The sequence below is a fragment of the Chanodichthys erythropterus genome, chromosome 11 (genome assembly GCF_024489055.1).
Source record: "Chanodichthys erythropterus isolate Z2021 chromosome 11, ASM2448905v1, whole genome shotgun sequence".
NCBI classification, from domain to species: Eukaryota; Metazoa; Chordata; class Actinopteri; order Cypriniformes; family Xenocyprididae; genus Chanodichthys; species Chanodichthys erythropterus.
This window is the reverse complement of record NC_090231.1, coordinates 58,024,218-58,051,024: the sequence shown is the minus strand read 5'-3', so window position 1 is coordinate 58,051,024 and position 26,807 is coordinate 58,024,218. Positions and strand designations below refer to the sequence as shown.

At 37.7% G+C, this 26,807-nt stretch overlaps 1 protein-coding gene across 4 annotated transcripts in view; it reads left to right on the top strand.

The window, feature by feature from the left end:
* ankrd11 (ankyrin repeat domain 11) overlaps window positions 1-26,807 on the top strand; it is a 134,084-nt gene that overhangs the window by 17,555 nt on the left and 89,722 nt on the right. For all 4 annotated transcript variants that reach the window (XM_067400215.1, XM_067400214.1, XM_067400216.1 and 1 more), the window contains one exon: window positions 25,126-25,207. The gene's annotated coding sequence lies outside the window, so the exon portion shown is untranslated. The remainder of the gene's footprint in view (window positions 1-25,125; window positions 25,208-26,807) is intronic.

The window sequence follows — 26,807 nt, the reverse complement described above, 5'->3', positions numbered from 1 at the left end:
CCACCACTTTTGTGTCCTGCCGCACCACCTCTCAAACATATCATAGGAACACGAATTTCATTCATGAGCGCTGCTTTCAGGATCACATTTGCTCAGGTTTACATGGGGCCATTCTCTAAATTGAAGAGCACTTCCTGCGGGCTGCTGGCTGCCGCTCGGCTCTTCTTGTGATGTGTGGGGGTGGGGAAGCGTGGCTCGGCTGAATCTCAATGACTGGGCCCTTTAGCAGCACTGTCCTTTTGATGGGGCAGCTGCGGCCATTCAATCGGCCCATTTACATTGAAATGCGGGGACAGGAAGGGGGGAGGGCTGAGGCCTGTGCGTGACTGAAAAGCATACCTAACCAAAGACCAAAGAGAGGAGGTCCACTGCGGGGCTCTGACACCTCTTTGTTTTCAGCAGCCCTGGTGCCTAGTGCATCGCACAAAGGCTTTAAGCACCCTACTTTGACCACTGCGCTCATTTCCACTACTCAGCTTTTTACATTTCTTTCACACAGAGTGTCTGTCGGCACCTTTGAAATGGTCTTTGAAAGAGACATTGAAAGTACAAATGTCTATTAAAGTAGCTGTTTACCTTAAAATGAACATTATTTACACACCTGCATGTCCATCCAAACTTGTATGCCCTTTTTTAGTACAACTCAAGATTTTGAAGAATATTTATGCATCTATGAATGTCAAATGGCACGAATAGTCTAAACAATGCTATATTCCATGTCCTTTGAAGCTATATGATGATGTGTGAGGACATTTTTCACTAAAAATCTTTCCCTCTGACAAAGCTATGAAACTGAAAATTAAGTGATGCACCTACCAGGTTTAACACCATTGATGGCAAAGCTCAATTACTGCTTTTGTGTCGCAATGTGATGAATGTGGGAAGGAGAATGAGATTTGAGTGTTGCAGCAGAAGGCGTGATTATCAGTCTATATCGATTTAAATTTTAGTCTGTTCCTCGCAGAATGTCATCATATGGCTTCATGAGACATGGAATATAGTGCATGTGTAATAAGGGCTGCATCTGAAGACTTAGGGCTTGTTGTCTCACTGCCTTATAGGCAATGACTCTGCAGGCAGAGTTTGTGCAGAAAGGTACCTCACGAAACTGATTTCAGACAGACTTCTGAGTCAGTAAAAGAGTAAAATTTCCTGAATTTACTCACCCCCATGTCATCCAAGATGCTTATGTCTTTCTTCCTTCAGTTTTTGAGGAAAACATTCCAGGATTTCTCCATATAGTGGACTTAACTGTGGTTAAAGGTCCAAATGTCAGTTTCAGTGCAGCTTCAAAGAGCTCTACATGATCCCAGATGAGGAATAAGAGTCTTATCTAGAGAAACCATTGCTCATTTTCTAAAAAAAATAAAAATTATATATACTTTTTAACCACAAATGCTGGTCTTGCACTGCTCTGTGATGTACATTACATAATCCCTTTGGAAAGGTCACGCGTGATGTAGGCAGGAGTACCGATCCACTGTCTACAAAGGGAACGTGCAAAGACTAAGTTAAACGCCCTTTACAAAAAAAGGTAAAACAATGATGTCGGATGGATTTTGACGATGGAGAAAATTAGATGTTTTCGCCCTAGCGTGGTACTTTCGCCTGCGTCTCGCGTGACCTTTCCAACATGATTACGAAATACGTGGCTCATCGCAAAGGAGTGCAAGATGAGCATTTGTGGTTAAAAAGTATATAATTTTATTAAATTTTTATTATTATTTTTTTTTTAGATAAGGCTCTTATTCCTCGTCTGGGATCATGTAGAGCTCTTTGAAGCTGCACTGAAACTGACATTTGGACCTTCAACCACAGTTAAGTCTACTATATGGAGATCCTGGAATGTTTTTCTAAACCTTAATTTCTTTTTTACTGAAGAAAGAAAGACATAAACATCTTGGATGACATGAGGGAGGGTGAATTTTAATTCTGAAGTGAACTAATCCTTTAATGAACTAAAGCTAAATAGAGTGCTAGCTTTGGTGAGAAATAAACAAATATTTAATTACTATAGTAGTAACTTCTCACTAGGCCAAAAACATTAATTAACACAAACTAAGCAGAAACTGCAACTTTCAGACGGCATCTTGCTTATTCTAGCTCAGCTATCACCGAATGGAATGCATAGGATTTTGGGATAAAGGCAGCGAAAGATACATCTGTGCTGCCTTTAAAAATCGATCAGATGAAGGTATCTCAGGAGACAGGAAGTGAAGCTAACATTGGAATCGGATGTGCCTTGATGCCTTCCTACCTTGGAATGGCAACATTTTTAAGCTTTCAGATGTAGCCGAGGTCTATTTATGTTTCCTTAGTGATATTTTTCAGTCCTTTTTAGATCTTTGCAACCATGGTCACTATAAACTGCATGAAGCTCTTTGAATTCTCATTTAAAAAAAAAAAAAAATCACATTTATTCCATAATGAAATCCAAATATTTAAACAATGGTAAATATACAGTACTTCTTATTTGGGAAGTTATATTTAATTATCTGTATTAATCAAACCCGAATGAGGTCATTTTTTGATTTGTAGCATGTGTACGAAGCCTTCATAAAAAAATATTGCCACCAGTTTTTGTTGTGCAAGGTCTGTTCTGAAGGGGGTGAGTGATTTTCCACTGCTCTCCGTGTGATGGGACAGGTTTGGTAAGGTTGTCATCCTAAACCCTGAGGGCTTTTCTCATTCCCCTTTGCTGTTGGGTTGCTGAAGTGAATTGCAGATTGTTTTGAACTCAAATACTTGTCTTCCTGGTGCAACAGCACACAAAACCAGTTTGTGGTTGCATGGGAGTGTTTTTCAATGGCAACATGCTGCTGTGCCCATCTGCTGTCTTAACAGCCTTTGGGTGAGCTTCAGATTTGAACGCTCCGTTTCAGCCTGATGCTGCTGTTTACGCTGCATTTTACATTTCAAGGAATAGTTCACCCAAAAATTAACCGTCTTCTCACCCTTGTGATGCTTGATGCTTTTTCTGTGGAATGCAAAAGCAGCTATCTAATATAATGTCAAGGCTGCTCTTTTCACATTGTAAAAAGCTCCAAAAAGTGGCATAAAAACACTTCGACACATCACACCAGGTTTGTTTTCAGTAATGCTGTAATCATCTTCCCACAATAATGTACACTCAAAAAAAATAAATTGTTGGATTTACTTAAAGAAGCGTCAAGTTTTTCCACACAACTATATTGAGTAATTTGTACAAATACCAATTTAGTTGTATGAACAAAAAACAACTTGGTTAAATTAAGTTCACAAAGTTCACATGAGTTTAAGTAATGTGAACAATGATGGTTTGAGTAAAATTAACAACAGTAAAAGCTCTTTTTTTTTTTTTTGAGTGTGGGAAATAATGCAAGTGGAAAATAATGCGTAACAATGTAAATATGCAGCACATGCAGAGATTGAGTTCACTGTGAACTGAGCCGTGGAAAACACCAGATCATGATCTGATCGTGCGAGTGAAGTGCGCACTTCACTTTTTTTTTTTGAATTATTTTACTTCATCAGAATGGTACGAAACTTGGTGAAGGTTTTGGCTCTTGCTATGTGAACACACAAGCTTGACATGATTCAAAAAGGTTAAATGGTTCTGAAAAAAAGTCACACTTGTGTTCCTCGTGGCTAAAATTGTAGATTAATGGAAGACTAATTTCATCTAGTGGAAACATTTGGTACTTCAGCCAAACAAAATCTTACTGAAAGCTCATTTTTTTGAGATGTCAAGCTCAAATTTGGAAAACAACTTTAGATTTAGGCTTGATTTTTCTTACAGTTTTAGAGTAAACTAAAGTTTTTGAAAATTAATATTTAGTATAAAAATTGAAAATAGTATTTTTGTGCATTTTTCATAATGATAGACGTAAATTCTGAGTTAACTTTTTAAAACGTATCACCTAATTCTAATTTGCCTGTTTAAGTTGGAAATTTCATTTTCAGGTCTATGCTCAAAAGAATGAATAAATGGATTATAACTACAGCGTAAATATCATTTAGTACCGTAAAATCCCCTAAAAATACAAAATATTATCAAACTAAAATACAGTACATTTCATTGAAATACTTTTTTTTTTTTTTTTTTTTTTTTTGACCGACACGTGAAGAGAACCAGAAGGTTAATTATATTTTCAATTCATTATGAAACTTTGGCGTGACCGATTATGCAATGTATGGGGAACGTTGCTCTTTGTTTTAGTAGTGTTATTTGCATTTTGTAGTGATCACTGGTCATTTTACAGAAAGGGGATTGAATGAGTTTTTGAAAGCGAATTCTAATTCTCTCCGTTCATGTACTACGGGCTAATTACAGAAGCTTTTGAAGTGCTGTAGCTGCTAGGAGAGGCAGTTTTTTGTCAGCAAGCCCTATAGTGTGTTTGTGTACTGCTACCACTGTCGAATACACTGCCCATAATAGAATCCACGTGTTCTTCCAGTGCCAAACTCCCACATCGCTCTGTAGCTTTTAATAGAAGCACACTTGTCTTCTGTGTGAGAAGCAGAGATTGTTTTCATCGTGCATAGGCTTTCATTTTAGTTCACCAACTGCTTTTGTGGTTTTCAATGGCACGTACTAAGTTGCAAAAGATCCTTTAATGTAAAAATCAGTTATTTATGTACCAACATTTACTAAATTGCAATTTGTATAGTGCACCATAGGACTTAACCCAGTTTGCACGGTTCACTGATAAGGACAGAATAATTATGATTTGGGAGCTTCCCCAGTACTTTCTGCCCATGTGTCTTGTATGGCTTTAATTTCTTTCACTTTTACCTGACAGTTTGAGTTGCTTGACTAAAATCGAAAGCTATTTAAAGCAACAACTGTTTCATGATGAATATTTTAGGTAATGAATAATTCAGTTGTGCGTAGGGGAATATTTTTGTTGGGTAGAGTGGTTTCTCTACAGGGGCAGCCCAGAATGCCTCATGTTTGTGCGCTTTCTCTGGCCCAGCACAGCAGGGTTAGCTCGGTCATGAAGTCTTCCAGCAGTTGCACATTAATATAATCTTCACAGAAGTCACAAGTGTTGTCATTTTACCAAAATTTCAGTAGTTAATATCAGCACCATTGAATATAAATATTACCAATGCCAATTTTACTACCTAACATGCTGATAAACATACTGATAATATAACATAAACATTTACAATGTATTTTGCTAGTAATTATTCAACAGTCAGCAAAAAGTACAAAATTGACTGCTTTTCTCTTTTCCTGTCATTTGTTTTGCTTACTATTAGGAACTGGTGTTGTCAAAAGTACAGACTTCGGTACAAAGTTGGTAAAGAAATTTAAAAATGATGCGTTGAGTGTAGGCATGTGACGGTATCAAATTTTCATGTTGCGATTAATTGATGCTTTTATCACGGTATATGGTATTATCACAATATTAAAATAAGTTGCAAAACCATTTTTGTCATAGTTTAACAGGTTTAACCCTCTGGAGTCTGAGGCTGATTTGGGGCCTGGAGAACTTTTGACATGCCCTGACATTTGTGCTTTTTTCAGTTGTTCATAAACATATTAATGGAAAAAGTGTCATTACACTGTATTCAGCACAAACTAGGCTACAATAATATGTGAGGAACATGTATGTACATGTTTGTGTTTTTGAAGGAATAACATTTATGCGTGGTTGTTGAAAAAACAAAAAACTTAAGTCACTGAAATAAGGCCAAAAAAAGTATAATAAATCTGTGTTCATAAGACTTTAGGGTATTGGAGGTTGTAGACTAGAGTTTTTGCTTCAAAATTATGTAAAAATTATGCTGCCTACTCCTTCATATTTAACAATATATTGATTTAGTTTTTGTAAGACACTTTTTGCCAAGAAACACAGTATGCAAGGAGGCGTGAATCACCACTGAAAATGGGCCATTCTCACCTGAGAAGACAAAAGAATTGGATAGTAATGAGCTGAAATGACTTGCATATTAATGAGGCATTTCAGTCAGGTAGGCTGTGAAAAAAAACCTTCTGTGATGTCTCAAGCTCATTATGATATATGAAACATACAGAAAAATATTATTACAATATAAAGTAATGGTTTTATATTATACTTTAAAATATAATGTATTTCTGTGATGCAAAGAGTCTGAATATAGGCTTTTAGTTTAAAAGCATGCACATTTGGAGAAATATTGGATTCTCATATGCTTATGTCAATTTTCTATACAGAGGAGTTATTTTTATTTAATATTCACTGTCATTACTATGAGCGCTGGTGTTTTCAATTCATCCTTGAAGTCGGAGGGCGCTCTGTGCATTTTAGTCCACAAATTCATCTAAAAGAAGAAGAGGCTATTCCATGAATGGAGTTTCCAATACATACAGCAGCAGGAGGGCGCTAAAGAAACAAAAACTCATCTAAACTTCATCTGTAGAAGACAAGTAAACAGGAAGTAACTGCATGTCTTCTAGAGATCGCTAACCATGACTTTTACATCCAGATAAACACTTTTCAAGACAATAAATACACGATTGAGATAATAAATGCATGTATTGACTGAATTAGCGTCTGAATAGCGCTGGCTCCGTGGGCGTGGCCGCATTAGCAGATAATGAGCTGAATCACGGATTTCTGACATGGCTCTCTTTTCATACAGATTACATAAACAAAGAAGGTTTGTTTTCGATTTGACTTACATGATTTAAAACCTGACATCTTAACGTTTTTTTAGACATAAGTGTAATTTTTTGTCATTAGTATTCACTAAGTTACAGTTCATTTTCTGAGAACTATCAGATTGGAGTTCGTTCAGAGGGAGAGGAGAAATCACGCATCATGTTAGTTTTCTTTATTTTACAAAAAGCACAAAATTCTGTTTTTACTCTGAGTGTACACAAATGAAAGAAGATATTCCACAGATTAAAATGGTGTATAACTCTTAATTGTATGTGCAACATTGACGGAGTATTTTGAGTCTCTTTCACACTGATAAGAAAAAAACCACGGTGGTATCGCCGGCGATACCGTCAGACCTCAGAGTGTTAAGAACTCTTTTTGTAATAAAACAAAAACAACTCTGACTGAAATTTTCAAACAGATTAAAATGCAAAAGAATTAGGCTATAAAGAACAACAGATAACACTTTACTCTATTTAAATGCATTAACTAAGATTGAGCAATCGCTACATTTGTTACAGAAAGTATTATTTTTTTGTTAATGTTAGTTTAGAAACACAACTGATCATTGTTAATTTTATCTCAGGTCCATTGAATAAGTTATTTTGACTTTAGTAATGTTATTAAATAGTAACTAAGAAATTAACATTAATTAATAATAACTGACAATAAAAATACTTATAAAGTATTAATTAAGTGATAATGAATTAACATGTCAACTAATGAAGCTGTATGTTTTCAAAGTTTTACTGAACAATAACAAATAATCAGAACATTTCTAATCATTAGGGCATGTTGTATTCCAGATTAAAATATAAAAATGATTAGGTTTGAAAATAAATATCACTTTAAGTCTTTTTTAAGTATTCAGTATTTGGTGCTGTGATGAACAACACTGAGATTGAATGGCTGTTTGAAGCATTTTAAAAACTTCACTAGCACAGTTACTTTGTTTGCACGGTTTCCGTGGTAACCGCTGCACGCTGCTGTTCCATCAGCGCCCTCTGCTGTCAGAGTGAACGCGCACTTTCATTCAGCTCGTCTCCTTCACTCGTTCTGCCATGTCCTTCTCGTGCACGTTGGGATTGTTTACATCTGAGCGCGTGTCCTTTTGACGCAGAATACAGCGGTGTTGTGCATTTTATACGATTGATGGGTAAAGTATTCTTAATTGCCTTATAAAAAAAAAATAATTGGTAATAAATTATTATTTACGGTATTCTGATGTGCCGACGATTACAATATTGTGCATATTCATTATCGTGATTTATCGCATTACCGAATATCGGCACAAGTCTAGTTGAGCGGATTTGTAAACACCTGATTGGCTGTTGTTCACGCGCTCAACAGAGATGTCTGTGATTGGCTACAATGATCAACGCAGAGGAACGTTTGAAAGCTTTTTTTTGTATATGTGCAAGCGCTCTGTAAAGAACGTCATTGTCTATTTACAACATGTTTTTGTCTCTTAGAATTTAGTGAGGAAGTTGGTTTTGAATTTCTCTATCTTCTCATGCACCGTGAAAGCTGTCAATTTTAGTTTTTCTTTTTATCGATCCTACATAGTCTGTTTTTCAGCTCATGTGACTGTAAAACTGGTCTTAGCCAACTTTATTTCAGGAGACATGTCCAGTTTAATCTGATGTATGGAGAAGAAAATGCCAACAACATTCTCTCATGCCACCATGTTCTTTCTGTAAAGCTCTCTGTAGAGTTGAGCCTGTTCTCATTTGAATTTTAGTGGCTGTGTGAGTTGACGTGCCCCAGGGTCATATTGATGATTACATATGCATGAATTCAGGAGAAATTACCCTTTCCTCTGCAGGGTGGAATTGTCAGCCAGTGCGACGGCTGCTCTGAGAAGTGTACTACTTTATATTTAATTTGGATTTTTCTGTCGAGGACATTTTTAGTCTTTCAGAATGCTTTCTAGCATACTGCCACTATAGCCTTGCTGATTCTGTTTGTTTGTCTGAGACAATAATGGAGTGTGAATAATGGAACTTGCCGTAATGATTTGGACCTGCGTAATGTTCATTTACATTTCATGATGGCATGTCCTTTTGACCTCCGTTTTTGTCTTTGGTCCCTTGCCAATACAAAAGGATGAATGCTATCTCAATGCTGTTTTTGTCTAGAAGGTTTGGTGAAAATTATTATAAAGAGTCTGTATGTGTTAAAAGCCCACTCAAACATGGCTTAATATGTCCACGAGGACTGCTTTGGATCGGACTGTGTAGAACAGGGATCCTTGCCTATGATGCCTGTTTATCCCCACTCAGTCTACACCAATTTTTTTTTTGGTTCTAGGTTGAACCATTGAACCATCAATCCAGGATTGTTTGGGTGCGTGTAAACACAGCTTCTGAGAAACAAGCATAACAAATAATTTAGTCATATTTCAGTCATATTTATTAGTAAGCAACCCTTAACCCTAAGTATTTTAGACCATAATTTCAGACCATAACACCCACACAATTGGTACTTAAATTGAAAGAGGGACCTAAACATTATCTTGGAACCAGAGTATCTTGGATCTTGCTCTTTTAACTTTGGGCAGTAAGGAACCACATGGCAACAACCCAAAAACCATTCAGCTCACTTTAGCAAATGCATAACAAACATCTGTAACACCCTACAATTGTGGGCAAGCAAAACTCAAGTTTTTTCAGAAAATTTTTAAAACTAGTGTTTTTTATTTTTAAGTAAAAAAAAAAGTGGTAAATCTCTTAAACGGGAATTGAACTTGTTGCTCAAGTGAGCCTATTGCTCAGCATGTGTGTTAACTGTTAAGTAATGAAAATGAGCAAAAGTAAAAAATTTGATCTTAGTATTTTTACCATGATTGATCTCCATTGCTTTAGTAATGTGCAATCTAGACCTAACTTTAGGGGTGTGAAGAGAGTCCTCAATAACTGAATACATGGCTACATTTCAAATGCACCTCCAGACAGTTTTTTCTAGTCAAGTCACCTTTATTTATATAGCGCTTTTTACAATGTAGATTGTGTCAAAGCAGCTTTACATTGATAACTGGTACATAATTTTGGCTGCGTAGCAGCTCTTAAAGAATAGTGTCAATGCAGGCAGATCTTTAACTAATCAACTTGTAATGAATGTCATTTCAGTTCTACTTTCTGAGAATGAATTATCATATGCAGTAAAAGACAACAATACTCAAGCACTGTAAAAGGTTTTGCCACAAACTGAACTGACTGACTTCTCTCATATATAATTTCATATCAGTCTCTTCAGACCTTAGAACTGTAATGATTTGAGCTTCTACATCTTTTGACCTCCTAACTGAACTCCTTTCCACAAATTGATCATAGAAATAAGAACCGTATAAATAAAAATTAATAACAGTTTTCTCTTAGTTTCATTAAGTGCAAACAATATTGTAAGTGCAACCATAATCAGAGTACTCTCGATATTCAAAGTGCAAATAGAGACCAAACTACACAACCCAGCCTAAGATGGCTTTCACATAGGGAGATATTTGCATGCATCAGGGAGCCGCTTTCAAAATCTGGGGCATTGAAATCACGCTCGCGTTTTACTTTCTCTTTCAATTTCGCAATTGCACGTACTCTGAATAGGGAGCGCCAGTGCTGAGTGTGCATTCTCTAACATTTGTCCGAGCGCTTTTAGGCTCTGTTGCACAATAAATCCTCAGCCATGGTCTCGTCAGTCATCTCATCACGTGATCAATGAACTGTGATTCCTGCTGCACTACGTACGACTCTGTAGCTTGTGTTGGATGAGCTAGACTGAATTTAAACGTCTGTTATCAAACCGAATTAAATGGTTTTTATTTCTATGAAAAGCAAAACGACAATGGAGGCGTAATGTAAACGTAACAGTGGCATAATCTATCCTAATTTCACCCTCACACTCCGTCATGTCAATATCGCGAGACAGCTTTTCACTTCGACTAGAAATCTCATCACATTTTTATCTCGCGAAATCTCGTCACTCCCCTACCTAACATGCCTTTTTGTTTTGCTAAAGGTCAAACCTTAGTGTTGATGCAAGTCTTTGAAATGACAGATTCAGTTAGGCCAGAACCAACATCACCGTTTGTCCCTGTTGAGCTGTCTACACTGTGGTAGAGAGAAGTAGTCACTCCTATCAGGTAGACTTTGGTTCGCAGCACATACACACACTCACAACCTCCTTTCCACTTCCAGACTCATTTTCCCCTGCGTTAACTCGAGCGTAATTCTGCCCAGCCTTAATTCATGCATATCCACCTCTCCAGAGGAGACAGTTTTCCGATGAAGAGAAAATGAGAAACGGGGGGAAAAGTGGAGTTTGGTGGTGGGTGGTGTGGTGCATGCCTGATGGGAGGGGATTGGATGTGACATAAGGGCCATGCAGAAGACGGGGCCCACACGCTCCTGACACCTTTCGTTTGCCCCGCTCATCAACTTCCATTACCTTGAGGCCCTGACCCGAGTTCTGCGTCACTATCTGCAATAGGACCAGAAACCCCTTTCTGACCCAATTACTGTGAGCCTTCACTCGGCCCAGTTGATAGAGGAGAGCTGACGTGAGAAGATTACGTCTGAAGAAGCTGCTTTACCTCTCTCCTGTTATTTACAAGTGAATGTGAGCAAGGTTAAATGTGGAATAGTTCCCTGCTCTTCTGCTTTGAGTGCGTTTACTTTTGACCTAATGTCTGTCGAGCATTACTCTCTGGCTGTGCTGACACTGTTACTATCTTTTTTTTGTCACCGGTTGGCTGGTCTGCATGCTATGCCCGTGTTGTTGCACCACTCGATGCCTCTGCAGTTCCATTCGTCCCTGAATCTTAAGTGTATTAGACAGGAGCTTCAGAGTCTGGGGGAATTTCACAAACCCCAGCCCACTCTCTGCTATTTAACATAATGTGTGTGCACATGCCTTCAGATCTCCTTCGTCTCTTTGCATTTTTTGGAAGCAGAAAGGTTTCAGGGATTTCTTTAGCTGTTCCAGTTGTTGTTCCGAACGAGCATCCTTGCATCTGTTGCTTATGTAACATGCATGAATTGAGTCGAGTGCTTTGCAGAGGCAGTGTTGTTGAAGAGTCAACTCCTAGTGAGCACTTTGGCCAGTATTTTAAAATCTTCTTCCTGTTACGAGTTGAGAAATTCTAACATATGATGACCTGTAATGGCAGATATGTGCTTTACAGTGTTTGGTTAAGGCAGAGCGATATGAGAGGCTGTGATCTTGGGAATTTTGTCATGGCTAAAGTATGTTGTGATCGTATTGTGTATCATGAAGGCTAAAATGCCCAGCAAGTTATAGGATCCAGTAAGATCCAGTCAAAGATGTGTATCGATACTGAAATATCTGAAACGGTTCCAATGCAGTATAGATACACCGATACCAGCTGCTCGTTCTCGAATCCTTTCACTCGTTCGTCTCATTAGCTGCGGTTGAATAGTTCTTGTATTGCTAATTATTTTACCCATTCCTGCAGGTTTCACGTTCACCCCAAAAGCACGTGCAACACTGATCTATGTAAGTGGGGACTTGCGTCTCTCAAACAGCTCACGAGTACCAAATTGAGTTGTTTTTCATGTCTTATTGCCCTTACACGGTCTCATACTCACAATTATGTCAAAATGCCCATCTTGGCAAGTATTCAGGTAAACGCAGTCAATTTTGGAGAAAGAAGTGCATGTTGAGTAACAGTATATTGGATCCGTGCTGCTCTTAAAGTGACAGCAGCCTAATAGACTTGCTGCAAAAGACAAAGAAAATCACTTGCTGCTCTTGACTGAATAACTTTTCTAACTTTAATCGTAAGCATTAATCTGTCATTTTTGAAGACTGTCCAGTGTTTTTCAAACCCACCTGAAACTGTTTAAGCGGTTTAATTTGTCTCTTTATTCTATTGTATTTATTTGTGCTGTTGTTTGCAGTTTATTTGTTCTTATTTTATCACTGACTTTTTACTTTTCTTTTTTGTAAATTTAGTTCAGTGTTTCAAATAAAGCCTCCCTGTGCTGTGTGTAAGCTATTGCAACAAAATACCAAATTATCAAAAAAATTTAGATGATAAAAATGGCAGAATATATGGCAGTTTTCCCCATGGTATTGAATATCGATATTTTTCAAAGTATCTTATCGAAAGATAGAAATTACAGTATCGTAACACTAGTATCCAGTCATTTGATGAAATGTCTTAAATATGTACATTTTTAACATCTTTGAATTTTATTTTTCCGAAATCCTGCTCCACAGTTCTAGATATTAAGTGCATTAATATTTAAATGAGCCTTGAGTGGCTTAAGTTTTAAAACATTATAATTACAATATTTGTGATGTCATATTTCAATATTTTTGTGCCTTTATAAAAATTAGAATTTCTGAACTTGATTCTGGAAAGTAGCTGGTGGTTGCCTTACATGACCACAATGTTTTGTATACATAAAATGTATCTTTTATGACATTGCCTTGCTTAATTGTGACACAGCTGTGTTATTAGATGCATTTCTTGACGAGATGATCTCTGCTTGGTTCATTACTTTGTACCACTTCTTTCTAGACTACTGCAGTAGAATGAATAGAGTAATAAACCTGCGGACACATTATGACAATCTAGCGTTCAGACCTTGAATTTCCTCTGCACTGGAAGAATGTACAGTCTTTGTGTACAATTGCCATGGTGACAGTCAGAGCCGGAACTAAGGTTCATTGTTGGCTCTATGAGGTTGCTTTTCATAAATGCTTGACTATTAAATCAATGTTACATAAGTCGGCAGTTAAAGAATGCAGTTTTTATTCTAAAGAAAAGCATTGAAGATAAATCACAAGATTATACTTGTTTAGGTTTAAATTTCTAGGAATGTGGGAGTTTTTTCCTCTTGTCCAGAGAAACGGTTGCCTTGACAACAGGAGAGTGTTTGAGCCGAGCATGCCTGTGCTGTAGAAACGCTGGAAACTGTGTCAGGAATGGTGCAGATTCTCAATTCACTGAGCCGCCTCTTCTGCAGTTTTGTCATATCACGCATTTCATGTTTTATCCATACACTCTTCATGGATCATTATCGCTGATTCTTTGCCTCTTCAGTTTTGTGATTTCTCTTCTCATAGATTGGCACGTTTGCAGCAGTGTAGGCTGTAGCAGAGCTGAGCTGTATGTTTATGCCAGATGGACTAATTTGCTCATGTTGGGCCGTCCCCATCCCCCTCTTCCTGAGCTTGACCATATCAAAAACCATATCTGTCTTACTCCCCACTAAATCACCTGTGTTTGTGTGCAGCTATTCATGTTTTTTTGGCTGGCGGGTTAGAGTTGAATGATACATTTCTGTAGTAGACTAGATACCAGTGAAATCCTACTAATTTCAATATTTTTTTTTTTTTTTTTTTTTTTTTTAAAGGTGCTATAGAATTACAAAAGATGTAATAAAAATCTAAAGTGTACCCTGAATGTGTCTGAAGTTTCAGCTCAAAATACCCCATAGATTTTTTTTTTTATTCATTTTTTTAAAGGTATAGTTCACCCAAAATGGTTGCAGTTAAAAATCATCATTTGTGTTCTACTGAAGAAACAAAGACACCTACATCTTGGATGCGCTGGGGGTAAGCAGATAAACATCAAATTTTCATTTTTGGGTGAACTATCCCTTTAACTGCCTATTTTGGGACATCATTAAATATGCGCCGATTCAGGCTGCGGCCCCTTTAAATCCTCGCGCTCCCCGCCCCTGAGCTTGCGACTGCCTTAAACAGCATAAACAAAGTTCACACAGCTAATATAAGCCTAAAATGGATCTTTACAAAGTGTTCGTCATGCAGCATGTATAATCGTGTAAGTATAGTATTTATTTGGATGTTTGCATGTGATTCTGAATGAGTTTGATAGTGCTTCATGGCTAAAACTAACATTACACACTGTTGGAGAGATTTATAAAGAATGAAGTTGTATTTATGCATTATACAGACTGCAAGTGTTTAAAAATGAAAATAGCGACGGCTCTTGTCTCCGTGAATACAGTAAGAAACGATGGTAACTTTAACCACATTTAACAGTACATTAGCAACATGCTAACGAAACATTTAGAAAGACAATTTACAAATATCACTAAAAATATCATGATGTCATGGATCATGTCAGTTATCGCTCCATCTGCTAATTTTTGCTATTCTTGCTTGCTTACCTAGTTTGATTCAGCTGTGCACAGATCCAGACGTTAATACTGGCTGCCCTTGTGTAATGCCTTGAACATGGGCTGGTATATGCAAATATTGGGGGCGTACATATTAATGATCCCGACTGTTAAGTAACAGTCTGTTATGTTGAGATTCGCCTGTTCTTCAGAGGTCTTTTAAACAAATGAGATTTATATAAGAAGTGGCGTTTGAGACTCACTGCATGTCATTTCCATGTACTGAACTCTTGTTATTCAACTATGCCATTCATTTTTCAATTCTAGGGCACCTTTAATACATTTACACTGCAGGGTCAAATTCATTGGTTCAGTATATTTACATTGTTTTCCTGGGCTCAATATTAAGGATTTTCTAGTGACCTGATTGAGCAAGTGGTTTCTGATGGGTGGTTTCTTATTGTGTAAAATTAATTTGAAATTACTTTTACGGGGCATAGTCTGTTGCAACAATCCTTAATACATTTTTAGGTGTGGTTGTGTTTCCAGTTTTATTAATAGGCATTCATTTTAAATGTCAAGCATGTTGTTTGTGCACTTAATGTAATAAACATCATACAGTAGTGAAATAGGTTATAATTAGTCAAGACATCATAACTTTTACCAGGCATTACCCCTGGGTCGTAATGGAGGAGGGGGTGGGCTGGCTAGATTTTCCATGACACCGGCAACTTTCTGAAGTGTGCACTCGATGTACACTTCACTATCCCATGAGGCCATGGTAAAGGATTTATGAATGGAAGTGACGCAACGACTTTGGTAGGTCACGTGACAGAAACAACATGGCAGATGTAGAGTTTTTTTTTTTTTTTTTTTTGTCTACTGAAATTTCTTGGAAAGATATTTTGCAGTGTTTTGCCAGCAGAACAATCCATAAACACAACCGTACAACCCACTGAAGACGTGCGTGTCTATCCCTCACAGCCTCACTTTCATTCCAGTTTCATTCCCGCAACAACCAGTAAGGTAACAGTAATCTAAACACATGCAACCCAGAGATATGGTCCAAATCTCACATGACACATGATATTTTGTGATGATATAATTATTACTATTATTATTATTATTCATTATTCAGTTGAGAACAGTAACAATTCTGTCAACTGTCCCGAATGTCTTTCACGCCCTGCATTCACTTCAGGCAATCTGACTGTTTAATAAAATTAATATCTTTCCAAGGTGGTCATTTTGACCAAAAATCTAATTAGATTCTCTGTGCATACAGTCGCATGAGTATTCACAAGCTGCTGCCTCAAGCCGAGTCACAACAACTCAATAGAAGTGGAGCAAATATTGTGGTGGGACGGTGTCTATAGTGGTATACCTAATGGTTCTGTGCCCATGGATGGGAGATGGAGTGGTTCCTACAGAAGCCAACCTGATCAATAATGTAGATGTCATTGAGGAGGAGCAGAGATCAGCTTTTGCAACTTTATTACATGGCTTTTCACAGTCTCTGGCTTTTCCCCTTGCTGCTGAGGAGATAGTGTCAGGTTCCTCTACGGTGCATGGGACAGATAGGATGGCTGAATTTAATTTGCCTTGCTTAAGGTATTACAATAAACTGCTGTCACTGATACTTGATGCCAGACTTTGCTTTCGTCGTTGTGAACCATGTCGGCTTTCAAACACAGATGAGAGACACCAGAGAAGCCTCATTCTAGGGGTGTGATGAGATCTCGCGATATTAAAACGTGACGATTTCTCGTCGAGGTGAAAAGCTGTATCGTGATATCAGCATGACGGAGTTGAGTTTGTGGGAAAACCTTTAAAGTGCTTGCATTGTTGATCTGTCTTTTACTGCATATGATAATTAAATATTCTGTTAACAAACTCTGCATATGCTGTGAGTTTGGATTGCTTATAACTGTCTGGGAAGTGTATCAAAACCGCATCATGCTCCATTTCTCCAGATTTGTAATGGAAACCATTTATAAACTTACAGCAACACAGGAAAATGCATCAATATGTTTCTAAATACGCGGATTGTTGCAAGCGGCTGTAGCATTTCTATCGTAAAGAAGTGGTCAAATATTAAAGATTGATGGACATTTGAATTAAATGTTGACTATTTGATCTACTGTAATGTGTAACAATCACCAGGCCGTCGGTGCCCTCTGCAGGCATTTGTTATAAAAGATGATACACAACTTGATTGTTTAAATCATGTATATTACATCATGTATTTTAAGTAGGGCTGCACAACGATTAATCGCGATTAATCGTTTGCAAAATAAAAGTCTGTTACGTCATATGTCTGTGTTCTGTGTATAATAATTGTGTGTGTGTGTGTGTGTGTGTATATATATATATATATATATATATATATATATATATATATATATATATATATATATATATATATATATATATATATATATATATATATATAAAATGCATATGTATAAATTTAAGAAATATATGTATAAATATACATATTTATATATATTTTATATTACATATAAATATAAATATTTTATATATAAATATAATTTCTTTTCTTAAATATTTACATGTATGTGCATGTATTTATATATACTTTATTATACACAGAACACACATATTTACGTAACAGACTTTTATTTTGCAAACGATGAATCACGATTAATCGTTGTGCAGCCCTAATTTTAAGTGTTCAACAAAACCATATGATTACTTGAAGATGCTTAATTTGAACGAATTATTATTGCCTCATTGTTATTATTTATGCATTTTAAAGGCTATTGTTCACTTGGGTCTAGTTTTATTACCACAAAAAAATTATCTGATTACTCGATTAGTCAAATAATCGACCACTCACTCGATTAATCGTCAAATAGTCAACTGAATACTCGATTAATCACATAATCGACCGTTCGCTTAGTCATCACATAATCAACCATCTGCTCGATTAATATCACATAATCGACTAATCACATACCAATTGCTGAATAGTTGTTAGTCACAGAACTAGATTATTTAAAATATTTCAAAATGAACCTTTTTTTTTTTGCATTTTGCATTTTGCATTTTGTGACTTTCAGACTTATTTTTCAAGTCAAGTATTTCATCATTGAAGATTCCTAAAAATAGCATTAATCTCGTCTCGTTCTCGTGAACCCAATATGGTGTATCTTCTCATTTCGTGAGCTAAGTGCATTGTCACACCCCTACCTCATGCACATCTTCTGGTTTCCCTGAAAAAGCAAGGTGTGCAAAGCCTGCTTGTGTCTTTTCATATCTTCACTGTGTCCACTACTGTCCACGGGTCCCCAGCGGTTATGTGTGCGTTTCTGCTTTGTCTTCAGGATTCAGATGGGGCATCATGGCCGCAGTCAGACATGTAGTGAGATAAGAGAGGCAGTGTTATCTGACAAGAGAGGCACTTTGTGGTGTAGGGCGGGGGAAGGGAGCTCCCGCGGCCTGATTTCCCACATAAATGGAGCTGACTGAATTGTGGAAATAATGGCGCTTCCTGTAATCCGATGCCCTGGGGAACAGCACAGAGAGAACGGGCCGCAAACAGAAGAGAGGTGGGATAAAGGATGGCTGTGCCCTCAGGCTTGCATTAAAGCACTCGTCGTCTCCTTAATCCCACAATGCCCATTGCCCCATATAGGTCTACGTGCTCACAAAAGCCACGGACCCACAACAACCTGGACCAAAACAACCTTTATTCCCATCCACCCATGCAGCTGTTCAAGCAGTGGCACAAATAAAACCGCTCCCTTCTTACCTAATTCAGTTTTAGTTGTTGTTGATGCTTGTGGTTGACATGCTTTAAATGTATCGTGATGTGGGGACGATTTTCGTCCTTTTCTCAGAGGACATTTCATCTCCAGAGCACAACAAGTATGCATTGCGGCTTTGAGTGCAGGAAATGTGCTCTCTGTAGAGCTGCTGACTCCATAGCATGTGGGAATGGTTTTTGGCGATCTTGAGTTTGATTGCTGTCGAGAGCATGTTGGCAGGCATGTTTTCATGTGTTTATCTGTTCAGATGTGTGCTTTGAGGCCTTCTGGCAGCCATTTCCATCAGATCTACCAATGGACTAGACCACCTCAGATTTAAGTGGTTTCTATCACATTTTTTCACTCTATGTGGGTGAATGTCACGTGCTTGGGTCATATTTCAGTCTGCTTAACTGAATAAATGATGTTAACTAACCACATTTATTATCTGTATATTATTGACATATGTACTTTGGCACACTCATCTCTGGTTGATAACATAATACTTCCTAAATTGTAACATTTAAACAAGCATTATCTTTAAAGCTGTTTTGAAGCAATATGTATTGTGAAAAGCAATAAACTTCAATTAAATTGAATTATCCCCCACAACATCATCTCATGTAATTTATGTTGACTTGAGAAAGCCAACATATTGTTCTACAACTTAAACGTATTATTTCATGCAGATATTTAAAAAAAAAAAAAAACAAATTAAATGATTAATTTAAATGTTAGCACATAGTACTTAGACACCTAATATAAAGTGCAGCCAGAAAATAATCAATGCATTAATGAAAAAAAAAACAAAAACATTAGATTAATTGATCATCAAAATAATTTTGTTACAGCCATAAATGCAATACATTTTTATTTATTTATTTAGTGGCGTGTCCATCCAGAACACTGAACAGACAACTCATGTTGCCCATTCAGGCTTTCTCAAGCCAACATCAAAGTTTGTTTACAAACTTTACCTTCTAGTTCTTTTACTGTAATGCATTAAATATTATATTACAGTAATGAATCTAGAGTGAACAGTGTTGGGAAGTAATATACTGGAAAAACTAATTTTCCCTGTATAATTTTCTTGATTTTTTTTTTTTATTTTTTTTATATACATTTCATGATATTTGGTCACTGTACATGTTATGTAAGGTCTAAATGATGTGAATAAATATAAAAAATATGCAACAGTGTCTTCCTCTTTACATTTTCCAGTTTTCTGAAGCTGATTCAAGAGGTTTTTTTTTCCCCTATCGAACAAGATTGAGGTTGTTTTTTGCAGCAGCTGTTAAGTGAATTGGCATGGGCTTAAGAAGTGATGCTTAAGAATATCATCTGAAACCGTCTTTATTGAATTGATGTGTTCTCTGTTATTGATTTGTAATGCAGTAGGTTTCCCCTCACTGATTAGAGCATAAGCCTACTATTACTAAAATGAATGTGCTAGATTCTTTCCATGTTTCTTGAGTCAGATTTACCTTGATTTTGAAATAAACCAACAATATGATATGAAACTTAATGTAACTCCAAACTGGGCCCAGCCCAAAAAGATTCATTGACATAAAGCCGCGAAAACGGCAGTAAATCGGTGGTCACCCAATCTTCTGTTGGTTCTTGGATGTGTGGCACCTGCCATTCTGCATATTCCACTGTTACAAGCAAATGGATGGAGTTTTATTTTTACCAAGGTAACATTTTTTTCTGCCATATTTCAGTGTGTTTTATGAACTTGTATTTACGGAGTAGTTCAGCCTTTGCAAAGAAGCTGTTATTGAAGGATTGGGCAGCAGCACAAACTATGTTTGACTCTACTTCAAACCAGCAGCTTGTGAATAAATGGAGCAAAGTGCTGTTACTCATTTCATAAGTTAGGAGGGTCTGAAAATCCCAATAGCAAGTAGTGTTCAGTGTCTGAGGGGTCTGAGCCTTTTAAAAAAAGCCAAATTATGAAAGTTTTTGTAAACCTTGTAAGTGGACTTCAGGGAACATGAAAATAAAACATTCATTAAACGCCGCTTAAAGATCTGAAGGCAAAATGCTGTTAGTTTTTCAGAAAATATCAATAACAGTATCTTATTAGTGTGGACTTGATTTTACCCATCAAGAATGAACTGGATTGTGAAATAACACCAACCACAACTTCCGATTCACCCTGATTTAAAAGATTTTTTTTTTTTTGTCTTTTTTTTCCTGATAAAATGTTGACCATGCTTGATTAGGCTTCAGCATTTTTATAAGCTTAGATTGTTTTGTGTATGCGTTAAACCAATTGATTTTAACAGGGACTTCTTGTTTTGCCTGTTTTTTGGTAGTGTTCATAGCCTAATGGTCAGGATGTGGCAAGCTTGGCAGGTCCATCCTCTGCAGTAACGTTTCTTTCCTTTGTGAAAGAATTGTGAAATCATTCCTCTTTCGTTTGCACAAATAAACAGCCCATTTGACTGTTGATTTTAAAGGGCTTTAAAAGCTCTCTTTAGGCCTAGAGTTTCCTTTTAGGGTCAACAGAGCATGACTCTGAGCAGGACAGGAGAGATCGAGAGACACCATCACCGTCTAGTGAGCACAGTAAACTGGTCTGGGAAGCTTAAAATGAAGAACTGCTGTTCCACCTGTTCACAAACTGGTTTTGATGAACACTTCAGCTTGAGTGACATTTATTTTTCTTGTTTTTACTAAATTACTTGTTCTTGATGGTGGGCTTAACTATGGCCAGTTGATGTGTGTTTGAGCAGGTGGCCTGAGGTACTCTTGTTCTCTGTATTCAGAGGATTTTCTTGGTAAGATTACAGTCTGGTTTTGAAGCCCCATTTAAATGGGAGTTCTCTCCACTCAGGATTAATCCAATCTGGCACATTCCTGCTGGGAGAATCCTCAGGGTTCTGATCCTCCCAGACACCCCATCTGAGTGAGGACTGCCCTTAATGTGGTCTCTCCTGTACTTAAAGTGACTGGATGAGGTTTTTGCTCCCCTTCCCCCAGGGCTCGAAAACAAGGACTCCCTGTAAAAGTCGCTCGAGACAGTTGATGCAATTGTCACTTTCCCGATCAGCCCAGTGCATCAAGAAAGTTTACCATTTGCACATGTTTTTAAGCACATTTAAATATTCAAGCGCAGCAAGACTTTCACATTGTCTTGTGCTCCAACAGACACATTCACACACAATTAAGTAAAAAAAAAATGTTGGTCTCAGCAAGTATCCTAGTAAACATACTGTTATGTTAAGTAAACATACACTATATTGCCAAAAGATTTTTTTACTTCATTGACAACCCATTCTTAATCCGTAGGGTTTAATATGGAGTTGTCCCACCCTTTGCAGTTATAACAGCTTCAACTCTTCTGGGAAGGCTTTCCACAAGGTTTAGGAGTGTGATTATGGGAATTTTTGACCATTCTTCTAGAAGCGCATTTGTGAGGTCAGGCAGTGATGTTGGCGAGATAGCTTGGCTAGAGCAGTCTCTGCTCTAATTCATCCCAAAGGTGTTCTATTGGGTTCAGGTCAGGACTCTGTGCAGACCAGTCAAGTTCCTCCACACCAAACTTGCTCATCCATGTCTTTATGGACCTTGCTTTTTGCACTGGTGCGCAGTCATGTTTGAACAGGAAGGGGCCATCCCGGAACTGTTTCCACAAAGTTGGGAGCATGAAATTGTCTGAAATGTCTTGGTATGTTGAAGCATTAAGAGTTCCTTTCACTGAAACTAAGGGACCAAGCCCAACCCCTAAAAAAACAACCCCACACCATAAACTTTACACTTGGCACAATGCAGTCAGGCAAGTACCTTTCTCCTGGCAAACGCCAAACCCAGACTCGTCCATCGGATTTCCAGACAGAGAAGCGTGATTCGTCACTCCAGAGAACACATCTCTGCTCTAGAGTCCAGTGACGGTGTGCTTTACACCACTGCATCCAACGACTTGCATTGCACTTGGTGATGTAAGGCTTGGATGCAGCTGCTCGGCCATGGAAACCCATTCCATGAAGCTCTCTACGCACTGTTCTTGAGCTAATCTGAAGGCCACACGAAGTTTGGAGGTCTGTAGCTATTGACTCTGCAAAAAGTTGGCGACTTCTGCGCACCTCAGCATGCGCTGACCCCGCTCTGTGATTTTTACATGGCCTACCACTTTGTGGCTGAGTTGCTGTTGTTCCCAATTGCTTCCACTTTATGATACCACCTAACAGTTGACCATGGAATATTTAGTGTTGAGGAAATTTCACGAATGGACTTATTGCACAGGTGGCTATCACGGTACCACACTTGAATTCACTGAGCTCCTGAGAGTGACCCATTCTTTCACAAATGTTTGTAGATGCAGTCTGCATGCCTAGGTGCTTGATTTTATACACCTGTGGCCATGAAAGTGATTGGAACACCTTAATTCAATGATTTGGAGTGGTGTCCCAATACTTTTGGCAATATAGTGTAAACAGTTGAGAAATACAGCGCACGTGTAACAGTATATTGGATCCGTGCAGCTCTAAAAGTGACAGCAGCCTAATAAACTTGCTGCTGTCTGTTTTAATGTTAAACAACAAAACACAACGAAAACGATCACTCACTGCCCTTGACTGAATAACTTTTTTAAGTTTAAGTATTAATCTGTATTTAATTTTATACAGTGAAGACTATACAGTGGTATTTTACATTTGATTATTCATTTTCTCTACCTGAAAATTACTGTCAGGCTCACCTGAAAAATGTAAAAAGCAGTGTTTTTCATTTGTATGCTTGTTTTATTGTATTTTTGCAATATTCATAATTTTCATAGTTTACTTGTCTTTAACAATATTTGAAATTTATATGAGTTAGGTTAGTAGTGTTTGGTGTCACAACCTTATTTATTAAGGTTATTGGTCAAGAACCATGAAGACGATGACAAAGGCTATTTATTACTTTTTTTGTTGTGGGACCAGTGAAATGCACGTAAACATTTGAATCACTGGCTCAACCAAAAAATCCTTAGCGTTAAGGTCCTGGCTCTATTATAGTCAGCTGATCAATTTTTGTATCTTTTGCATTAGATGATAGGCTAACTTGTTCTATGTTTGTGCTACACAGATGATTGATTCCGGTAATTGTGTTGATTGTTGAGAACTAGTGTTCTGTTTTTCTAAGTGATCTAACTTGGTATTTTTGCATGAAAAGTCAGTGGGTTTTTTGTTAAACGTCTGAAAAAAGGTCTGTGGTTATTTAAAGGTCCTGTTTTTCGTGTTTTTTTTTTTAAGCTTTGATTGAGTTTATAGTGTGCAATATAACACTATATGTTTCGCGTGTAAAAAAAACACAGTATTTTTCACATAATTTACTTATCTGTATACCGCTGTTTCCACTGTCTTAAAAACGGGCTGATGACTTCCTTGTTCTATGAAGTCCCTCCTTCAGAAATACGTAACGAGTTCTGATTGTGCCAGCGGTTCCTGTGTTGTGATTCGACAGCAGCTTAGCGCTCCTTGCCCGGAAAGGTCACGCCTCTTACCATAACGTGTGCTGCACATAGTTTTACATGTGGATTATTGTGGTGGTGTGCCGAATGAACACAAAAGACAATTATTCCCGAGGGACTGAACTCTTTAATCTCCACAAGCAGCGACAGAAAATGTACAACGTTAGCACTCACTCAGAAGAGTACCTCATACAGAAAACAGCCATATACATAAACATAGTCCCCTCTTGTGGCCATTATGTGCACTGCAGTCCAACATTAACTATTGCAGTAAGGATACCACAATTATAATTTTCGGGAACAGAGTTAAACATAAATTGTAACCATTGATCTCTAAGTACAGCGTCCCTGGGACGGCCAAACAAAGGTGATTGGACTGCGGGATGAAAATAACACAGTTTCGACGACATGGCGACAAACACACTCTACACACGCAACTCTTGCTCTTCTCCATGGGAGCGCAACAAGACCATGCCCCCTTTTTTGTGTATTCCTGTGGGCGGAGGTTAGTCAAAAAACTGTTTTAGTGACGTCATTAAAGAAGGAAGTAGAGGGATGTAGTCAAAACTGGCCGTTCGATGTAGGCGACTTCTGTTAAATAAAATATCTCGCTTGGCATTGAACTTTGAGCTTTAAAATTTTACAGATTTTATTTATACTCTAACAACAACATTACACACTAACTAAAGTATGTTTGTGCATCACTATTAAATTCTCAAAAATGGGCTTTTATTTAGACTGAGCTTTAGAGTTTTTCTCATTAATCTCTCCAGTCAGTTATAGGATCTGACTGGTAATGGTACAGTAGACATTGCTGTCAAGCCTTGAATACCAGTCTTGTTACAGCTGTTGTCATGAAACTGTTGCAGAAAGAGCTTGTGGGATTGGGTGACAGCAATGTAGGAATGTGTCCATTATGCCCCAGCACACCAAATGTCCCCCAAAATCATAATAAACAAATTCCCCATAATATCTGCTGGACCTCTGACCCCAAAACACAAGGGTGTTTCCTGGTCTGTACCTGGCATGATCTGGCTTTTCATGTTCTGAATTCTGGAATAAAGGTTTATAGTAAAATGAAGAAAAAAAATGACTCTTATTTTATGCTGGAAAAGTGAAACATCAGTATTCAGGAGACTAATCTGTTTTTCGTTTTGCTTTTGCAGGATTCCTTGGACTTCACAGCCACATCTTCAGCATTTTTAGCTGGATTTTAACCTTTCCCATCTGAAGACGGCCATGGAATCGGTAAATCCCTTCCTCCTTTCTGTTGCGGCTAATAATGACTGTTTGACTGTTATTGGCTAGTTCCTCGTTTTTGGTGCAACACTTGGTTATGAGTAAACATAAGTCTGTGTCAATGTCAATTACTCTGGCTGCATTGGGATGTTTATTCTGAATCATGTTCTTGAGATATTGTAGCTAGTTTGGGAATAGTGACTAGGCACTTTGAACTTATGGTTTTCCCTTTCGTTAAACAGTGTCTATGTTTGAACATGCAGATTTTATTTGTGAATGTGATTCCGCAGAGTTTGTTGGCGCCCCTGCTAGTACCAACAGGCAGGTGGATGGCTCAGCTCTGGAATGTGTGCATTAAGAGCAGGGCTTATTGCATGCCTGGGCCCTGCCTGCCACCGCTTTTGTTAAGGGTTTTTGTTTTTGAGTGTGGATTTTGCCTCCTCTGTGTATGTGTAGAGGCTGTTGTGAAAATGGGTCACTGCTTGCACTGCTTCCCTCTCTGGCACGCAGCTCATGTGACCATGATTCTTCATCAGTAAGCAGTGGCAGCCTATGAATCTGTAGAGAGATCGTCTTTCCCCCATGAAAGCTAGAAGACCCCTGTACCACAGGCAACATGGTGGTGTTCTAGGAAATGCTTAAAAGAAGAGTTAAAAATGAATGGTCTTCACTTACTCACCACTCAAGCCAAGAACACAAAATTAGTAAATGAACAATTAATTGGGACAAATGTTAAGTGCCAAGTATGACAGATAAGCACCATAAAGTTGCCCAGATGACCTGTGTGCTATATTCCAGCCTTGATAGTATTATATAACTTTTTGTTTATATTTTAGTAATTGACTATAATGGGTGTAAATTAGATATAATCGCACAACAAATTAATCATCATTGGCTTGCACAATGAGGTCAGCAGTAACAACAGTCAAGAAAAGTCTTCTGTGCTTCAAATGATTTGAGTCAGGAGAAAATGTTGTCTGTGTTTGTTTTTTGGCCACTATTTTTGATTGACAGTACTGCGAGGTTGGTGTATTATTTTTATTTATTTATGTATTTTTTAATACATGTTGTAGGCTTGCTGCTATAGTTGGTGTTGAGGGTGTTACTGGTTTTCAAAAATAATTTAGGTCAGATAGAAAAGACACTATTAACCTGAACGCGTCTGCTCAATGCAGCATAAGCCAAACGAGAGTAGCAGCACAGATCAGCAGCAGGAGTCAGATTTCATATATCGCAAGAGGAGCTGACTGACAAGACGCTGGCAGAAGAATTTTGGATTTTTGTTGTATTTTGGATTTAAACCCAGTGCTAATAGGGAACCTGCAAAGAATTAGTTGTGTTTTTTAATTAAGAATAACAATGAACCCACCATTCAAACAATTGCCGCCCATGTACTTATTTGAAAGCGAAAGTAAAATGCGCATGCATGTCTACTGGCACGGAGCGTTTTCAGTTAATTTCCTAATTAAGCTCAACTTCCACAGGAAATGAATTGAAAACGCTTGCTCTGCTCCGCACCGTTATGAATGCGGCCTTGCGCATTTTAATTTTACTTTCGAATTGGCGAACACCCCCTCCCCCCATTCCGTATTACCGGTGTTGTCACATG